Raw genomic sequence first — 22058 nt, forward strand, 5'->3', positions numbered from 1 at the left:
AGTCCTGGGTTAACAGTTGGGCTTGATGATCTTAAAGCTCTTTTTCAACTTAAATGAGGTTGGTTCTATGATACTGTGCTTTCTATTAGCAATTACTAGAAATACTTATTAAAAAAATAACAAGTAATTTAAAATGGTTACAGCTTTCAGAATTCATCTTCAACACGTCTTCAGAACAGGCAAACTTGCATACTAAGTGCTATGCATAACACATTCCTTAGGCATTTTAATTTCTTAATACCAATTTAAAAGTCCCTCTTAGTCCTTATGTGCTAGAAATTGGACTGTGAATCTATAGGAAGTCTGTTCTTTTCCAATATCATTAGTGGATTTCATGCATTCCTTGAAGACCTTTAATTTTAGGAATATTCTATTTAAAACATAGCTATAATCACCATTAAGATTAGCAAAGAAACAGCACCACACTTACTATGATTTTTAGAAATAAGAATCACTCCCAGGTATCCATTTTTTTTTTCCTGCACGTGAATAACACAAGCAGATTCACTTTTATGCTTTGGTAAAAAAAGATTTCATCAAATTGTATTTCTTTGAAAAAATCTTACTTTATTCTAAAGGAAAAATAGTAATCATTCTGGTGCACAAGCCACTCTTGGTAGTGTGCTGTGTAGGAAAGAAGGGGGAAAAAATCAAACCAAACCTATAAGTTATCATCACTTAGTAGACCACATACAAACTAATGCTCATCAAGGACATCGATTTCAGTTAGCCACAGACTTTCAGAGTAATAAGTGTCCACTCTGCACCCCACTGCAGTGCCCAAAACAAGACACAGCTATGCTTGAAGTAGCTACTGCCACTGTCAAGACTAAACACAGCCAATGGGCCAGTGACTGCTTGGGAGGGTACTGGCTGGGATGGGGTTAACTTTCCCCTGGAAACCATCAGAGTGCTGTGCTTTGTGCTTGTAGCTAGGAAGGTCTTGATGACACACCAGTGTTTTGGCTATTGCTGAGCAGTGTTCCCACAGCATCAGGCATCAGGGCTTCTCTCCCAATCCTCCCTGCCCACCACACCCAAAGGCGGTGGGCAAGAGGCTGGGAGGAGACACAGCCAGGACAGCTGACCCAAACTGACCAAAGGATACTCCATAACATACAATGTTTTGCTCAGCAATAAAAGCTAAAAGAAAGGAGGCAGGGACAAGGAGGGCATTCGTTGTTAAGGTATATGTGTTTCAAAGCAGCTGCTACGCATACAGAAACCCTGCTTTCTAGAAAGTGGCTGGACATTGCCTGCTGAGGGGAAGTACAGAATAAATCCTTTTGTGTGTGTGTGTTTCTTTGCTTCCACATGCAGCCTTTGCTTTCCTTTATTAAACTGCCCTTATCTTGATCCGCAAGTTTTTGATCTTATTTTCGCCTCCTGTCCTGCTGAGGAGGGGGAGTGATAAAGTGGCTTGGTAGGCACCTGACAGTCAGCCAAGGTGAACTCAACCCACTGCATAATCAAACAAGCTCTTGGTTAAGAGCTTACCACACAGGTGCAAAGTATGATGTAACTAGACTTGCATACATGTATGCATGTATGTACTTTCTCATCAGCAATGTACTTTCCATACAACTCACATTTTTGCAAACAAAATCTGATAAATAAAAGCTGCCACACTTTTAATTTTTCCTCCCAACACACAAATTCAGCTTCACGCTGAGAAGTAGGTACATGGAACCAAAATTTTTTGAGAGGTTGGACAAATGAACTTCTCAGCAATGAACAGATGTTTCTGCTCATGCAGAAAATTAATTTACAACTAGCTACTAATCTTTGTCTCCTCCAGCTGCTCCACTGTATTCAGTGGTAAAGCCTGACCTGATAATATCTTATGGTCTTCTTTCTTAATATCCCTCAAGAACAGTAAGAAAGACCATTCCACTGAAGAAGAAAAAAAAAAAGATTTTTATTGGCTTTTGAGGTGTGCTTCAAGAATTCTTGGCAAGGCACTTTTTTCTTGGTAGAACACTTTAGGGTAAATTTCAATAAAGTTTTGATGAGCTCCTTGCATGAACTGTTTTTTAAAAAAGACGCTACAGTGAAAACATTAAAATGCATATCCTAGAAAGAAGACACAAATACAATGTAATTTAAAAATCAAGTTTTGTTTTTCCAGAGGAAATAAAACTACTGCCTTAAGAGTAGGGTTCCTATAACAATATTAAGTAGTTAACCAAAGTCTTTCAAAAACAGCCTTCCACAGGGCATCAAAGAATTCAGGACAAACAGTACGCATCTGTCATTCAAGCAGCTACATAAAAGTATTGGTCTTGTCTATTAACATCTATAAACCATGCAAAAATTCTTGTCTCCTGCTAGAGTACATACGTGCAGAAGACTATCAGGTGTCAGCAGTGCAATTCTATGGTTATGTTATGCTGTACATTTGCATCAAGTGTTCAATGGAAATAACCTTCAGAAAGTACTGAAAAACATTTAAAGAACAATGAAGGGTATCATAAGGGAATTACTAGATGGCAGGTCAAAACCAAAAAGGGAAGAAAGATCCTGCTATTAGTTGATTCTGAAAGAAATTGTTGAGTTTCCTAAAAACATGTTCAATTTTTCCTCATTTAACCCATTAGCCTAACGAAAGATACTGGGATGTTGCCTCTAATATATTTCACAGATTATCCCTTTGTAGTTGCCTCTCAGAAGAGGTAGTACTTTATAATAAACAGACAAGCAAAATTTCTTTTTACATTATTAAGATACTAAGTAAATTTATTCAACGATGCACAATAAATAAAAAAGCTGTGCTCATAATAAAAAGTGCCATAACAAAGTATCAAGTCCTGACAAAGTCAGTGAAGACTTGCTTACTAAGAGAAGAAAATATTTAAAGTCAGTCTGGTGTGGTTATGTATGCAAGTTAGGACATACATCCCTCTTGGCATGCTAAGATCATTCTTCAAATTTGTTAAATGTAGAAATAGTCATATAAAACATGTATTTTATTGAAAGAGTTAAGGGAAATGAAAATGTATATCTTCTACCTCGTTAGAAAAAAAAGCAATTTGATAAGCTTTCAGCCAGTTTAAAAAACTTTATATATCCATAGCTGAATTATTTCAAATGGATGCTATCTTGAAGAAACTGTTTTCAGAAAAACTTTCCTGAGATGTCCCGAATTAAAAGGTAATTGCCATCAATAAAGTATTCATATGCAGCTTAAAATTCATACGATTTCCAAGGCATTTATTTTCGGATACATGTGTTACTTCACATTTGCTGAATTTGTCATATAAGAGCAGAGCCATGCGTAGTTATCATGTTCCTCACTGCTGAGTGGCCACTTCTCACTTTATAAGGGGACAACTCTGCAAGTCAGAGTAGTTGCACACATTTAAACTCAGGTGTCAATCTAGTCTTCAACACAGCTACATTGTTATAAATGCAGAGGAGGTAATCTTAAGGTTTCAGGCACAGTTGTGGATTTTAGGTTTATTTGCTCTAACAAATGTTTGAAGTTGAAAGCCACATTCTACAATGACTCTTCATCATAAATACAACAACAAATTATACCTTTCTTTTCTTCTGAGGAGCACATTCATAAGGAAAATTTAGAATTCTGTAGTCAAGACCAAGCAATTATTCTCCTAAACATCACCAATTTAATGTTTCCCCTGGCAAACTATCAAATAACCTTTCCACTCCCCAGAAAAAGTAGAAGTAAATAGGCAAGCTCTACATGAAACATGTCCTGTGTGTGAATTGCTTTATGAACTAAATCAGCCTAGACTGCAGATCTAATAAATGTACTATACAATTTTCTTCAAGGTGTCTAATTTTGTACTGACAAACATATCACATCCTATATCATGACCCATAGAGATCTATAGTTGCTCTGGGTCTATGTGAGGGACACCTCAAAGAGAGTGAAAAGGACAAGTATGTTGAACTAAAATAAAGACATCAGTACCATAAGAGGCATATGTTACTGAGTAAAAATAATGTAATGCTTGCAGGTTTTTTGGTTTTGTTTTGTTTGGGGGTTTTTGGGTTGGTTTTTTTTGCTTTGTGGTGTGTGTTTGTGGAATTTTAGGGTTTTTGTGTGGGTTTGGTTGGGGTTTTTTGTGTTGTATTTTTTGGGGTGGTGGTGGATTTTTTCAAGTAAAAAACCCTACCAGTTTATAATCATATAAATATTAAAAGAAAAATAAAACTGCTGAAGATTTTTGTTTGTTGAGGGTTTTTTTTCTGGCTTCTTATCCCCTGCTCCCCCCACTAATTATTTGCAAGACCATAGGACAGCTTTAAGAAAAGCAAAGTGTTTGGACAGCTGTTGGCATGACTTTCAAAATGGTAGTAATTAATGTATGAGGTGTTTTTTTACTGTCTCAGATGAACCAAGAAAAGGTATTTAGATTTTCAGAGACTTTTGCTAGGATAAGCCTAAGTAGCAAAATTGCTTTCACACCATCTTTTTTGCCACATATTCTGTGGTAGTTGTAACTTTGGGTCACATTAAGCAGACTACACTCTATCTCTTCTAAAAGGAAAAAACAATGAACATAGCCTCATTTGTGGCCATATTATAAATTGTCTGACCATATCATTCCCATAAATTTTTGTATGAAGATCTGTCATGTGAGAGTTCATATAAAAAACACCAATCAAACAGGAATGCTACTTCAGCAGAGAGGATATTTGCTTTTCTGCTGGAGGACATAGTTATATTATATATTGCAGCTATATATAAACATTGCAAACACTGACAAGGCCATTTCCTAGCAAAGTCAAGTTTCTCCCCTTCCAGTCTTCTGTTTCCTAGATAATCTGACTGACAGGTTATGGCAGAGAGAATAATTCCCAAATATTATGGGTTCAGAATAAAGTCCACACTATGTGGTAGCAATAACAACCAACAGAAAAGCATGACCCATAGGAGGGATATGCACATCATGCTGGAGCTATGACATAACATAGTCAAAAGAGTTTCCTTGGAGTCTGACATAACTGATAATACATGGAAAGGATTTGTATTTTTCTGGATATCTGAAAAAGAAAGTAAAGTTGGGATTACCTTTTCAACCATTTCACCCTCAGGGGCAGAAGTGAAGCCAAAGAGAAGACTCTTCCACTATGCACACCAATGAATATGAAAGTATATTTGACTGCAAAAGTAGCCAAGGGATGAGTTTCCCTAGGCTAAAATTAGTCTTGTTAAATAACTTCATGTTCACTATGTTCTGGCATCCATTTCTAGTGTATATGCTTCTAAACATCATACTCTTCCTTTAAGTTTTCTAAAAGAATAAAGAGTTCTTGAATCTTTGAAAGAACAAAAAAAAAAATATGCATGAGGATTCCTTTTGTTTGTTTCCATGCTCAGGTGAAAAACCATTTACAGTGAAACCTTGAAGAAATGTATTCCTTTGTATAAACCATTCTTCCAAGCAAACTACTCAGACTTTCTCCTTTCTTAAGGATCCTAACAAATGGCCAGCTATAGGAATGATACTAGCAATCAGTTTAGCTTGCATGGGTCTGGACATTAACAGCTGTTCTAACACGTTTTTAATCTATTTACACATAGGAAAATTCTCAAAGCTATGATAATCAAAAATAGCCTCATTTGCAAAGAAGTTCTGGAGTATGAACAGGATGAATACACATGCTTAACTAATTTTCTTGCTGCTGCTGTTTTAATCTGCATTATCCTATTTACAGGAGCACAGGAAGAACAGTATTTAAGTCCTGAAACTCAGAAACTGACAATTCCTATTTGGCTTCCTGAAGGAAAAAAATATTGTCAGAACACAAACCAATAAGCTTTTCTTTTTGAGGAAAGACATTACATCAGTCCTATTGAATACCATTCATTTTAATCGATTTTAAAAAAATAAAAAGCCTTTTTAAAAAAATCAGTGCCTGCAATCCTACTTGCTTGATTTGCTGCTTTGTACTGTCACTTGTATTGAGTAAAAAAACACCAAGATAAAAAATAAGGCATCTTTACTTTGAGTAGCTGTTTCTGCTAATGAATTCTTGATTTTCAGAGTGAAAAAAACAACCCTGAACAATTCGTGTAACAACATGTACTCATAGAATCATAGAATAGTTTGAGTAAGGAGGGAACTTTAAGTATCATCCAGTCCACCCCCCTTGCCATGGGCAAGGACATCTTCCACAGATTACTTTGCTTAAAGCCCCATCCAGCCTGGCCTTGAGCACTTCCAGGGATGGGGCATCCACAGCTTCTCTGGGCAACCTGTGCCAGAGTCTCATCACCTTCATCATGAAAAATTATTAGTGCTCAGGTCCAGCATTTCATCCACCAGCAAGTCTTTCTCTGCAGGGCTGCTCTCAATCCTGTCTTTCCTCAGTCTGTACTGATACAAGGGATTTCCCTAACCCAGGTGCAAGACACCATGGCCCACACCTCAAGCCGGTTAGGGTGGCATCCCTCTGGATGGCAACCCTTCCCTCTGGCAAATCAACTGTACCATCCAGCTTGATGTCATCTGCAAACTTGCTGAGGGGGGACACGCAATCCCAGTCTCTGTATCAGTGGTGAAAATATTAAATTGTATTGGTCCCAATAGAGATCTTTGATGGACAGCACTTGTTAATGGTTTCCACTTGGACATTAAGTCATTGACCATAACTCTTTGGATGTGGCCATCCACCCAATTCCTTATCCATCTAATAGTCTATCTGTCAAACCCATACCTCTCCAACTTAGTAGCCAAAATGTTGGGGGGGACCATATCAAAGGCTTTACAGAGGTCTAGGTAGATTACATTGTAGTTCTTCCCTCATCCAGTCATGCAGCCGCTCCATCATAGAAAGCTACTACTTATTAGCAGTAGGCCACAATTTATTAGTAGTAAAAGAGAGATCTGGAAGAGATTCCAGTTCCTACTACACTTGTATCACTTGGGTTTTATTAAAGGCATAATAATGTTAAGATAAGGAAAAAACAAGGATCAGTAAAAACAGAAAATGCTTCTCAGAAGAGAGAAGTTTGTAAGAAGATAAACTGAACAAGAATGGGAACTAAATTAATAATTTTTACTACGTATCACACCTGTCTTTTAGAATGATCTCAGAATAATACTAACACCAGATTTAGGATAACTCTGAATATGACTGGTAAGTGAAACCACATATACCTAACAGCAGTTGCTACAACCTGCTTTTCACCTCATCTGCCTACCTTTGTATCTTGGATTTCTTTCTGGTTTTCTTGCTGAGCTTAGGTATAATGTTTGAATGCCCCTCTTTCTTCTTGCTCTCCTCTTGCTGCTGGTCATGAACCGCTTATCATGGGGCAATAGATTTATGATATCTGTGATATATTAGTCAGTCACTGCAAATGAAACTCACTTAGGGTTTTTGTCTAATGCAATCTTTCTGCTTAATATACCTTAAATCTTATTTTTAATCAGAAAATAAAAATCTTTGATTTAAAATTTTCATATGGTTGTATATCTACAGAAGAAAAGTTATTTGCATGAGATTTATCTCATCCAAAAATCAGAGAAGCAACTCATTGAACATAAAAACAAGTGATCTTTAGCATAATAAATGAAATTACTGCATTAATTAAGTGTTGTGGTTGACATTTCTCCATGCTCAAAAATCTTGACAGCCTGAGACTTCTGTTTTCTTTCAAGGACAGACTTCTGTGTATTTATGTTATTTAGAGCACCATATCACATTAAAACATTTCATACAAAACAGATCTATACCAACATATACTTAACATATGTGGTGTCTTAACCTTATTAATACAGCCAACTATATTTTCATTTAACCCTGGGTTCATTAGTAGCATAGATTTGATCATCATAAGAGTTTATTTTTCCATGTGAATAAGTAATTGAATTTGTAAAAATATTTCTTGGAGTGACCCACCCTGCCTCGCATACTCTAGTTTTAATAAGGTTGCCATTCTTATCAGTGTTAAGCCTACTAGCAATGCATGTCAGAAGAGATTATCTTTTCCTAAATAGCACAGTCAGCTTTTATTGGTATTGTAAAAATGAAGAAATATATTTGCATGCTACAGTACACAGCAGTTTTGCAAAGCTGTCTAATTCTGTAGTTCCTCAGTGTAAGTTGCAACAGCCCCAGCCCCAAAGAAAGCAAACAGTCCTGAACATAAGCAGGAAGCAAATTACCAAGTCACCACAGACTTCTCAGGCCAAAACCACTCTCCAAAGGTCTTCATAAGTACTCTTCTCCTTCAGTGTTACTCTAACAAATACACACTACCATCAGCTTATCATTACCTGTTCAGGAGCCCATTGACCTAATGCAATTCATCCAAGTGACCATAACTTACCTTTTGAGAAGTTCTTTTCTTATCTGAAAGAATAAGTAAGAAATTATGAATTATACCCAGGAAAAATGAAAGCTCTAAAAATGTTTAGAAAGGATTAATACTATTTTTGGACAGGGTTTTAGATGTCAGTCACAATTAAATGAATGACAATGATACCTGGGGACAAGTGAAGGCCAAGTATGACCAGGAATAGCTTGAAACAGAACCATAAGAGTAACACACATCCCACTGTAATTGCCTCTTAGTTTTTATTTCCTTGGCGTTTCTGGTCCTGAACATTTCAAGTATGAACTGGTGTGTATATCCAGTACAGAAAAAATAGCATTTCTCTCCCATGAGGAAATAGAAATAGATCTTAAACTTCATTTATCTAACATGTAAAATGGATCGAACTAATGAGTAAAAGAGAAGTGAGTTAAGTCTGAAATAATTGCATAGAAACTTTTTGACAGGACTTATTTCAGGATCAGTAACACAAGATATTAGAGAACTCTGCAACATCTACACATGTAAAACTATTCATACGTGTAAGTATTCACGTAACTAAGGATACAAAAAAGATGATGAAGCTAGATTGTTAAGAAAATGTTACATAACTCCTTTTAAGACCTGGTTTGTTTATTTAAAGTTTTGCTAAATCAATCAGGCTGAAGTCTTCTACGCTAGTTAGAATCCCAGACCTCAGACTGAAATCACATTGCTTAGATCAGAGTAAGTCACAAATGAGTTCACACACTCACAATATCATGTTTGCTTTCATTGGCTTTCCAACATTTCAGCCAAACCCATAGTTAAACTATCTAGTTTTCTTCCTCCTGTGATCTTTGCTTTCCAAAGAGAATGTTATGAAACAAAACTACTTCTAGCAACTTCTTGAAGTGCAGCTTGATATTCAAATATTGGTTAATTAGCTTCTTCTGTGGGAAGAAAAATATTAACATGAAATTCCTAGACAAGAATGCTAGATATTACCATTTTCTCTAATGAAACAAACAACAAACATCAATCATTCTTATTTGCCCCACGTTGAAACTTACTGAAATCCAAGGAGTGTGAATACACTGAATTCCAGAAAGCCTTACAATTCTGTTTTGGAGCCAGGTAGCCAAAAAAATAGAAGGTCCTGGCTAGGACCAGGGACATATAAAATTATTCAAGAAATTATGCTACAGAGATAAAAAGAGTGTTTTGGTTTGGTTGGGTTTGGTTTTTTTTTTTTTCTCTGGTTATGGCTGTAGCACACACCTGCAAAAGAAACAGGACAACTGGAAGCCGAGAGAGAAGACACCAAAGCAGCACAGGATACATTCACCTTCTTCCCAGTGTGTTAACCCAAATAAACAAGGAAAAGGCAGAATGCTTTTATTTAATTGTTGCCTTAGATAACCTTGGGCTAAGTACTAAAGGGGTTCTTCCATTTTTCCATCTCACTGACAATCAGGGGAGCCTTACTTGGTATGTGAGACATGAAACAGCCTTTAATTTTCACCTTTAGCAAGTCTATAAGGAACAGGATCTCATCCTGCCACCTCTCACAAGAAAGTCATGTTACTCTCACACCAAACAGCAGATGTGCAGTAGAATACATTTGTTTCCTCATAGCCAAATCAATTTGGAAGCCCTATAACATGCCTGCTCTGCCATGCTGTATGTGGCACATGCAAGCTGCATCACAAAAGCTTCAGAAGGAACAATAAAACTTTTCCAAGCAGCAGACTATATCAAACACCAAGCTTACACTGTATATATTAACATGACTTGCTTTAATATTATCACTACAAGCTTTCCTCTCACGTCTCTTCAGTATAGCCTTTTTCCCTTCCTTTTTATTTCTTCCATCTGGCAAGCCAGGATTGTGCTTGAACATTGCCAACAGGTGCTTTAAGTTAATGTGAAAATCAGCACACTGAACTTTTCTTTCCCCAATACTGTCTAGGTTTTTTCACCTCATCTCACAAAACAATTTTTTCAATGTGTCAGAAATCAAGAATTCAAAACTTGAGTTCATTGTTATATTACACATAACTTTTCATTAACTTTAAAGAACTCAAGCTACCTGTAAACTTGCACTATTTGAAACACTAAAGCTTACAAGGAAAAAAGAAAAAAATCCAAAAGAGATAAATTATTTCTATGGGACTTGGAAGGCCATATACAAATTCAAAGAACATCCCATACAATTCCAATCCTAAAATAATTGTACAAACATAATCCACTAACCTAACTGGACTGGGAAAAGGTTGCTTTCAGTCCCTATGAAATGTTTTCCTGGCAGCTACAGTTATGGAGGTCCTCTGAGTTGAAAGCACTGAAAGTTATTGTCATTCTTTGTCATACATCAGGAACATTTGGCATTTGACTCCTGATTTCCTAGTATGAAGATATCAACTTTTAGAAAAGATATTATTTTTTTTTTCAGCACAGGGAAAAAAGTTGTCAGTAAGTGAAAATTTTGAGACAGTTGCATAGGTGGATTAAGAAACTGATGGCAAAATTAGTCCAGATAGGTCTTCTACTATTAAGCAAATATCCTAGAAGCTGTGGTGAAGGTCAGTGCCCAGTCCTCAAATGGCACGTGCATGGCATTGTCTTGGTTTGATGGCTTTGCCTACCTGATTCCCCTATGATATAGCACACAGCAGAGCAGGCTGGGGCCATACAGTCCCAACATGTTAATCTTGGTAAAGGAGCAGATCAAAAAGTTCTTGTCTTTCTTGATCTCATCCCCATTTCTGCCCATATGTTGTCTGCGCCTTCTTTTCAGAAGGTTATCTTTCAGCTTGGATCAGCCCAATGATTCAGCTTTTACTGAAGACAGAAAAAATTTCCAGCACAGCCAAGCAGAATGTGAAATCTTGCAGACAGGTGAGAACAAGCAGTAGGAGAAGACACTTCATAACTTACTTCATAAAACTACCTTTGCTGCTAAATCCACCAAATCTTAAAGCACAGCCCATGCAGAGCCCACAAGAGAATCAACATAGTAGCTAAGCTAAGCAGACCTAGCCCAGGTCATCAATCAGCTGTATTTGTCTTTCTATAGATAAACTGTATTACATGTGGTTGAAAAAATTAAACAAGCACAATGTTCTGGCATCTCCGTAGCTGAGTGAACAGCTCAGGAACGTTATAGCTTTCATTTACTTGTGGCAGAAAGCTTTTCAAGACAACAGCCAAAATAGTAAATACAGATTAAAAAAAATAATAAAATCCTAATTTAACTGAGGCCAAAACCAAGCTTCTACAGACCACAGCAGGAGCGCCAGAGGTATTTAAATCTTTTGCAGCTTAGATGAGCCTGTTATTCTTCACAGCCTGATTTCATAAAGCTCTTTTCTTCCTACCGTTAGAACAGATTTTCATGGACTTCTGAGCCCAAAGTCTGTAAGCTTACAGCAAAAGGCTTTAAGAAAAAATGGCTGTTATTTTCTAAGCCCAAGAAGAACAGTTTGGGCTCCTTCCACCCAGTGCTGCTCACAGAGAATGGTACAGATCCTGCAGGGATATTCTCAATTCCAAAATTACAAAGTGCAAAAGCTAATAACCCCAAAATACTACCACTTTTTATTTCATATTTTTTGATAATGAAAATTTTGCCTTGGTACACAGTAAATCTTAATGGGAAGATAGGGTTGTCTACAAATTAATCAGCAGTGACAGATGCCACAATCTAATTATAGCACTGAAATGTGCAAAGTACTATAATGAAAACTGATTACTATCCACATAATTTCTACAATTTTAATTATAATAAATACTTTAAATGACTGATTATACAAGTATGTCACATTTGCCTACTCCATTTGTCATTATAAAAATCCTACAGCAATACAGTTGCTATGCTCTATATTTTTCTTCCGTTAGTTTACTTTTCCCATACAACCTATTTTAAATTGCTTTTTCTGAATCAGAAAATTTAAATTGCATGTTACTTCTGTATGAAGGTGCTGAAAGAAGTAATGCAAAATATCTCATCAATATGTAGGCCACAAATAATACAGAAAAACAAATATATCAGTCTTACCCCTTTGACAATAAAAACAATGAATAAACAACCACAGACAAACACCCTGCATAAATCTCTCTCTTTTAAAATGCCTAAAAAAAACCCAAGCCCTGAGGTATGCCCAGAAAGTCACCATGAAGGGCTGATTTCAGGCTATTTAACAGAAAACAGAGGGAACCAAAGAAGTCAGGAAATCTTCAGAGAAAGTGATATGTCATCTGAGTAACCAGCAGCTCCTACTATCTTCAGCTAAAATATTTAAGAATAATAGTTTAATGGAGTGGGGTTATAGGAGCCTGAAGAGCTCAGAAAAGAGAAAGATGTGTACAGAACAAAAGGAAATTTTCCTCCTCAGAAAAGAATATTATGGGTTATCCTGTGAAGGTCAAGCTGGAAAAACCGTACTCACCTGGGCATTGAAGTTCCATTTTGAGTTCAGAGCTCCTATTACCACCCTAAAGTAGGGCACTCAAGCAAACAAACCAAGAAAGTGATAAACAAAAACTCTCTTGTGCATTTTAGGGACTTGGTATACTAAGTCTTAAGAGTTAGAGTTTTATGGTAATCATGGAGAAAATGGCTAGATAAAATCTCAAAAATGCACTGAGTCCTTCATTTGGTACCAATGAAGGTACCAAATTTCAACAATACCAAATCCAAATATAAGCAATACCATTAATACACAAAGTGCATGTGCAGTGCATGCAAACAATACCTAGGTGAGCACACACACAGAGACACACAGATACACAAATCATTTTTATCAAATGGGAACACCTCCCCTGCATGCTCTTGGGCGGGTGGTATAGGAGAAATTCCCTTCTGCACCCATTTTCTAAGTGCTGCTGCACCCTAGCTCTGCATACACACACCCTCACATGCAAGGAATTTGCGTGCACATGCTTAATTCAAGCCTATACAGAAATAGCAGTATAGTGGTGTTGCCTCTAGCTTTTAGAGGTTTGCCCATAAAGCTTTATTGCTTGATAAAACATTTACTTTACCAAAACAGGCTTTGCACATGGGTGTATATGTGTCTCCTTTTAAAACAATGCTGCATATCCTTCAGTGTTCAAGTGTACAAGTCACTTCGTAAAAATCCATTCCAATTGACCCATATTCTGTATAAGCTGACGCCTATTATGCACTATCTGACTGAAAGACGGAAGGGTGTGTCCTGATGAGACTGGGAGAAGGGTGGGGAGAGATGCAAAGTATTTAAAGAAAAAGTTTTGAAAACATAAAACTCTAAATTGCCCAGATGCTTAATTGCTTTGAGTGTCCCTGGGCATACAGCTTGTGCCTAATGAAACAGTGTTAGTATAGCCTTTGGATGTACACAACACATTCAGTCGCCCCTGACTCATTACTGAAAATAAATGGGCCACACTAAAGGATATCAGATGAGTGCCAGAGCTGTGTGTCATTCAAGGTGTAAATGTCAAAATTATTTCAACTAGGAGAAGAAATGCCCAAAATAAAACCCTTGTAAAGTAATGGCAAATTAAAGTGCATTCTCATTTTGAAGACAAATGCGTTTAAAAATAAAACTGTTAATTTGCTTCTCAGAGTTGCAGTATTCCCTCATTTTATCCATAATTTACTGTCATTCATTACTTAATTCATTTTAATTCTGGTAAATTAGTTTTATTTTCTAATCCTTCTTAGCAAGTTGATGTGACAGATGGAAAACTATCAATATTAGAGCTCATGTTTTTCATTCTTCGGGGATTTTCATGGGGTTTCTAAACAAGAATGGATGGAATAATTGCCCTCTTTGTACAAGATGATGTTTGACCCAGAAAGGGCCAGCAGCCATTTGACATAATTGGAAAGAAAATGTTGTAGAGTGAAAATCTCGTCTCTTCTATTGCTGTTGAACTGGATGCAAGCTCTGTCACCAGAAAAACAGAAGTCTTAACCTTATTATTTCCAAGTGCCATGGTGCTTCAGCTCACAAGAACAAATCTGCTTACTCAGCGTTCTTCTCTGCAGCCAGGGTAACCCTGCCTTCTGCTCCATCTTAAGGACAGCAAGGAGCCTACCACAGCCTTGACAGATGCAGGTGCAACAGCTTAACTGAAGCACTAGTGGCTGATTATTTTAGATGACAAATGTTTCAGATATGATCCTCCCAGTCAATGACATCCCTGTGCAAGCACTGTGCCTCACCATGGTACATGGAATGAGGATAAGTAACAGTGGGCATAAACTGATACAAAGACGTTAAGACTGGAGATGAGAATCTTTTTCCCCATGACTCTGCTTTCAGTAGGAAGTTGGATGTACTAGAGCATTCCTGAGGTCCCTTCCAACCTGAATCATGGTCCTGCATATGCAGAAGGAATAGGAATATGGTTATTATTAAGACTGGCTTTGTGCATTTGAATAAATCAATGCAGCAATAGCTGCCACTAGTCCGTCTGAAATAAAGCAACTACATCACTTTTTTGCCAAAATTTCTGATAAAAAGCTGACTTTATAAAACACATGGATTTTTAAAAGCTTTATATACAACAATAGTCCTTATGAAAACAAACACATATCATACAGAATAAAACATAGGTGCCCTTTGTACGAATTTGAATTGCACGTGTTTACTATTTTTTCAATGGTCATAAAAGTCTTTTAGACTATCTGAAGAAATGAGACACCAGAGGAATCTGACATTGACATATCCTTGGTTTCAAATGAAACAAAAAATTAAGAGTCAAGAGACATCTTAGATACTATATATTGCCTGCGTCTCAAATCAAGATATCTTTAAGGTGGTGGTGGGGGTTGTTCGGTTTGTTTTTTACGTAACGTAGAAGTTCCTCTCTTCCACCTCTGTTTCAATGATCTGAATAAACATTGAGGAAAACTGGTCATGTAGAACCTGTCAATGTGCCACAAATGCATAATGAATTCAGAAGAGGTAAAAGATAATAGTTCTCTTGCTCACTTGATTATAAAAAAACATATTGTTGTAGAAAAACAAGAACAACATAAACAAGAATGTGATTTTAAAGTTGACAAATCACCTAAATTGTTTAATTGCTTCCTAGTTATTTTTAAAGTCTTCCGAAGAATTTGGTAAGAGAGAAATTATTTCCTCAAAGTAACTACTGACTCATATTCCTAGAAGTATTATTTTTTCCCACAAGTGTGTTCTGTCCTCTATAACATCTAGAGCTCAGTTTGGCTAGGGCTAAATGCTCACTTTCAGTACAAAGATTTCTAGCTTGTGTTAGAAAAACACCAGTCTCACGGTTTGTGCTGCAGTCCTCAACACTGGCCTAGGGTGTAAGAGGCCACATTGTCAGTGTTGGGGCCAGAACCTCTTATCTCACACACCTTGCTTAACATGACAGAAGGGGATGTGCAATGAGAGGTCTGAGCAGGGAGAAGCTCCAGGCTGTGACCACAGGCTGAGATGTCAGACCCTGCAGCGCTGCAGGGAGCATACAGCAGGCAGCAGGATTTGAGCCAGGGGGAAGTGGAAGGAGAGGAGGAGTGCTGAAACATAGCTACATTGGCAAATCTTGGCTTTCATACAGTAACTTTCAAAGGTTTTTTTCTTAGCTTTTTTGTGTTTTGTTGCATAGTTGCACACTTCCAAAGAATAATCTGTGCTTAGGGCATTCTCAAAGTAAGGGCAAATATCTGTGGAAATAGCAGAAGCAGAAGCAGGCCTTCAAGCTGGGTCTGCCACATATAAATCAAAATTTAACATCCTGTTGTTTCCTGATGACACCCTGCTAAATTCATAGATAATGTTGTCAGAAGGGTCCAAGGCAGGCTAGAACACTGTGTCTGAAGAAGAAAGTCAAAAGAATCAAAACAAAGATATGAGAGACAAAAAGAACAGTAGTGCTAGGACAAATTAATTTTACAAGGATCCATTATCAAGTTGTTGAAAAAACCCTGACGTTTTTCTTCCACAGAAGATTTAAAATCTTCATATGATGAAGAGATCATGCATGAAAAACCAAGTTCTGATAGCCATTCCCTGTTTAAATCGTCAAAAGGATCAAAGACCTCCTTCTCTTTGGCTTCATGCTCCTGGAATTGGTTTCAGATTTTAACACTGTCTGTGTGGTTCTGAGAAAGGACAGAATGAAGTCACTGAACTTTTTATTTCAGTACCATACCAGTGATCAAAACACTTCCATTCTTGACAGAGATTTGACTGAAGCACTTGTATATTCCAGCTCCAGCAGAAGAAGACAACCAAAGAGAAGGCCAAGCTGCCAGGAGAGTGTGCTGAGGGAGGAGATGAAGGAGAGCACATTCATCCTATTACAAATGCAGAAACAGGTAAATAAAAACCTAGTAGTTTTATTAACTGGTGTTACCCTAAAGCATTTTCTTTTGACAGATTGTACATCTCACAGTTACGGACTGGCAGCTAATGAGAATCAGTGGCTTGACATGTAGTTTCTGCTTTGGTACTGCAATAGGCAGGGCTCCATGAGGTTCCCGATAAAACTGCAGGAGTGGAGGGTGAGGGACAGTAATTCAGAGCAACCTATTCCCAGTTTCACCATCTGCTATCTCGTGTTTAATATTTATATAAAGCTTACAGAAAAAATAATAATTATGCATCCAGTTAGAAAACCATGCATAAATATTTCTTATAACACTGTTTTACCAGTTTCTTCTCAGAAGTTAGTAACAGAAGAAAGAAGCCTGAAGCCAGGAATGTGCTAATTAAGGTGCACAGATATACTAATCAAGAGGCAAAAAGAAGAGAGAGAGGAAAGGATTTCGTTCCCTGCATTGGACAATGGTATCATGATGGTAATTCACAGCAAATGACAACCAGGCAATAAAGATGAAAGAGAAATGCAGATAATTTCATGTGGGACTGAAGAAGTCTTGTCCCAAACCCTAACCTGAATGACTTTAGTAAGCACTTTCCAAAACACAAGCAGGAGAACCACAGCTCCAAGAGCTCCCAAAGATGCACCAATCCCTACATATATAAATTTTTTTTGGCCAATTAACCAGGTTTGAAAGCAGCTTAGATGCTGAAACTGCTAGAGAGAATCTTTATTGTTAAATACATTTTAATAATTTATTTTATGATTTTTAATAAGTTTGACTCATTTTTCTAAATCTATACTCCCAAACCTATTTTGTCTTAAATCCTGTTGCATGTAACATGACTGAATAAACAAGGCATTCCTCCATACAGACTTGGCAATTTTGTAAAACATCCTGCACCATCTCTTCCTGTTCCCCCTGAGCACCAAGTTCTAACAAGTTTTCCTGTTTCTGAGCTACCCAGCCAGGCTCTGTACAGATGCAACCGTCCCCAGGGATGGAAAGGAAAGCTGCTGCTTCTAACAAGGCACAGCAGGGGAGATGGAGATTTCCTAAAATCTCTGTGTGCAACGATTCAATGTAAAAAGTGTTATCTCAGGGGAAGACTGAGGGGTGAAAAGTGGCTCTTCACTACTCCATAAAAACACCTAACACATAAATACTTAAAGAATAAGGTGGAGGTTAAGAAATAAAATACTACATGCTGGCCTCTGCTACAGACAGCTGTGGGAGTGGGGCAGAACCATACTGCACCTGACATGGAGCAGCACTGACATTCTCCTGTTTAGCCAGCAAAACTTTTTAAACTTCCAGATACTACTCAGTTAATAAAACGTTTGTCTGTTCTTGCAGTCTTTACACGCCACTAATCCCTACTCACACAAGAGCCTTAGCTCTGATCTCTCTTGTCTCTGAACAGAGTAGTTCTGTCAAAGTAAACAATTATAGCAGAGGAGCTAAGATCATAATCGGGCCAATTAATGTGATGTTCCCATAACTTCCATCAAAGTGCCAATCATGCATTGCTGATGACTGGAGATTCATTCTCCCATATTATTATTTTTTCCCACCTCCCCTTAGTCTTTATTATGTGCAGTCCACGAAACATCACCCAAATTTCCTAATCAGAACACATCTCTTAATTAGACTTTATCCTAAAAAAAAATATTCTTCTATGATACCCCTGAATACACTGCTAAAATATTTGTAATGAAGTAAGATACTCACATTGTTGCAGGGTGGATCCAGGCTCTGTTTTCTCCCTGTTACATGTTTCATTTCAAAGGGCTTAAAGATTCTTAGTGCTATCATGGAGAACCTCCTCCCAGCCCACAGCTCAGCATCGTTCACTGGACATCTAGGATGTCAGAAGCAGAAAATGCTTTTCTTTTAAAGGCTAAAGAAAATTATTCCCCTCTTCAGACACAAGATTAATGTTCATGTACTCACACATACATACACTTAGAGACACTTTTTTTTCCCATAGTATTTCCCAGACAACTGATATAAATGACTAAAGAAATTTTGAAGAATGGGCTTGAATTTGTGTTTACACAAAACCAAGAAATTTAATTTTCTCAGCAGGAGGATGGCACTTTCACTTAGTCTTTCTATCTTAACAGTCCTTTATTTTATTTGTTTTATTATGGAATAGAAAACCCATATTCCTCATCCCATAACTTAGTGGATAAGGTAAACTCACTAGAGGTTTGAGTTTGAACCTCCTGACCAGGAGGAAGAGAAGTTCAATCTTCTTTGTCCTGAATACATGCTTTATACTCTGCTCTCCTGTATATAAGGGGTGGTACGTTAGTGGCATACCTCAAAAGGAAGCAGAAGCAGCTGCCATATTTAATTCTGGTCAAAACTGATGCACTTAGCACACACTGATAATGCTTATTAGATCCATGTCAGACAAGAAAAACAGAGACATACCTAAGCTCTGGACCTTAATCAGATATGAAACCAAATGGAAGTGTTTGGTCTTATTGAAACTGAAGTATTTCTATGTTTTTCCAGACAAGTCTGTATTAAAAATGGTGCATCTAGGAAGCTTAAGTATCACAATCCATGTGAAAATCAACAAGGATTTTTCAGTCTCAACATTTTGAATTGATATTCAAGCCATCAGTCTATGAGAAGGCTGGCATGTTGGTTGAGGAATGGCATAATTAAAATTAATTATTTCACAAAGGAGGCAGCTATGGATGAACAGGAAAGAATCCTTGATGTCACAGGCAATAAAATATAGATTATTTTAAGAAGTTTAAAGGTTTTCTTTAGCTATTTTGAATTATAAAATTTCCTATATATAAAAGATAAACTAATTTGTAGAAAACAGTTTTAGCAGATGTGAAGAAGCACAGTGCAAGTGTAGAGCTGAAGAGATATAATTTTTCTTTATCCATTGTTCTAGAAGGTATGCATTATAGGATTGTGAGAGTCATGTTTAACAGAAGCCCAAAGTTATTGCTGTCAGAGGGGAACTTAGTCTTTTCCAAAGCAGCTTATTATAAGTGAAATTAGTAAAAGAGTGGAAGAAACCTGGTAGGTTTTCTCAGCAGGGGGATCTTTTGAGGCTTTGGCAGGGGCTGCCTTATGAAAGTCAGGGCAATTAAATTGATCCAATAAAAGGTGAAGTTTGCAGGACAAACTATGGTTCATTTGGAGCGTTTCCTCTAGAGGTTTTCATTCTGCATTTCCTCATGTCTGACATGCACAGACATCGTAATAGCCTCAAACCAGAAATGTTCACTTTTTATTTTCTGTAGTATCTCATGGCCAGGAAGACAGAGATCGTGCACAGGTAAAGATGATAATGCAAGACATTTTATCCTCTGAAGTAGGAAGATACAGGAGGTATACACTGCAAAAACTAAAGGTATTAATCTCATAAATGAATGCAAGAGGAGTTGAGGGGGAAATTAGAGAAATAAGAATTAGGTAATGGGGTTTCAGATCATTAGTTTCAGGCCTCAAAGACCTTTTTTACTGTGTTGGCAACAGGAAAATATTATTCTGGACATTTTGCTAGCATTTCAGAAGATTAGACTGAAGAAAGATCACAAATACCTTATCACTATGAATCACAAAACACTTTGGTATAGAATGTCCAAATTTATTTCACAAATGTACCAATCTCCTTGTGCTTGCTACTCATGTTGCAATTTCACAGAATAAGCCTGCTCTAGCCACTTTTAATAACGATTATTAAAATATAACAAGTGTGCTTCAGTTATCATGTTACTATGCTAATTATCTTAGTAAAGTAACTACTTTAGTAAAAGACTAGTTTCAAGATAAGGTCAAAAGGAAGACTACATAAGTTCATAAATAAATTTAGCAGATAATCAAATTAAAGTTTGAGTCTGATGCTACAGGCCAAGGGATCCTGCATGTTCCTTTGCTTTTGCAATGTACATTTTTCCATCTCTTCTGCCTCAGAGACCACGTTTGTAGCTTTGGATTAATCAAGGAAATGCAAGTGTGTAAATAAAAAAACAAAACCAAAAACACACCACAAAGCAAAATCCTTGTATGGCTTAAAGATTGTTCCACTGGATCATACTGGGAAGTTTCATCATTTGAAAGAATAAATTAAGCAACTATAGATTAAGGAATATTTTGAGAAAACAAAATCTGAAACATACCTAGGATACATTCTTGGAAAACACACCTTCACCTTCTACCTGACTTTAGTGATCCACGGTCAATAGTAGTAGTTTGTTATTAAAAATAATTTACGTGATGCATTTTCTGTGCAAGTTTTGAACGTTTGTTAATATTGTTTTTCAGCTTGTTCTAACATGACCTAGATTTCTTACTGATGAAGGGAAATAGCAGCAACAAATTTATGACTTCTCAGGATCGCATCTGTCCTGAAAATGCAAACTGCCTTTTATACTTTATCAAAGTAAGGTCCATGCATAAACAATTAAAGTTTTCCCAGGTTTAAATCACATTGGCCTCAAATCTCACAAGGGTATATATTAGTACTAGTGTGGCATATGGAATATCAGCATCTGAAAGTTTTCAGAGAGAGAAAAATTGTTGAAAAGTATCCCGTGTATAATATAAAAGATGGATGACATTCTCATCATGAGCAGAAACAAGCTGAACAGCTGTCAACCCCAGAGAACTGACTTCAAGAGACAGAGACATCAGGACATGGTTTAAAGAAAGCACATTTCATGAGTCCAGAAAATGGTGTGTGCCAGCTACAGATAGGTAGGAAGTTAATCAGAATCAAAATTACAGCAAAAGAAAAACCCTCAATACCACAAAAAACACCTAAACAATTACTATTTTTACTTATCATTGATTATTAAATTTCTATTAAGCATTTCAGGCTATTTTGAAGGCTTTCATTACCTCCCAGGGAAGGATATCTTTATAATATGAATATTTGGGAAGCCTAAAAAGCTACTTGGAACTATTTGTTCATTTGGCAAGACAAAAAATAAACCTTTTGTGCAATGCTTAATATGCCAGACATAGGCTTGTCTCATAATACAAAAGTTATTAAAGATTTGCCAGCTTACTTTTTCCAGGTCATAGAATAAGAATGAATAGAATCACTCTTGCTTTGAGAAATAAAAGTTATGTAAGAATTAGAATACCTACATACATAAAATGAGATTTTTATGTTATGTTTTGGACAGATTACATGATTTTGGTATTATTATTCAATGAGAAGACAATGGGAGCCAAAGCAGTTGTCCAGCTACATAGTGGGACAGACTTTTCTTGATGAACAGGTACCAGAACAATCTGTTTTTAAGGGCTTGCAAGAGAAACTGTTACCTTTACAACAATGAGCAATAGTGAAATTTCACAAGCAAGAATCTGAGTTAGGGAAGATGTGAAGCTGTCTCTGTATATTCTACAGAGATAGTTAAAACATTGTAGTGGAACACAACCCTACCAATTTGGAGGCCA

Source organism: Falco rusticolus, chromosome 3 (assembly GCF_015220075.1).
Source record: "Falco rusticolus isolate bFalRus1 chromosome 3, bFalRus1.pri, whole genome shotgun sequence".
NCBI lineage: Eukaryota > Metazoa > Chordata > Aves > Falconiformes > Falconidae > Falco > Falco rusticolus.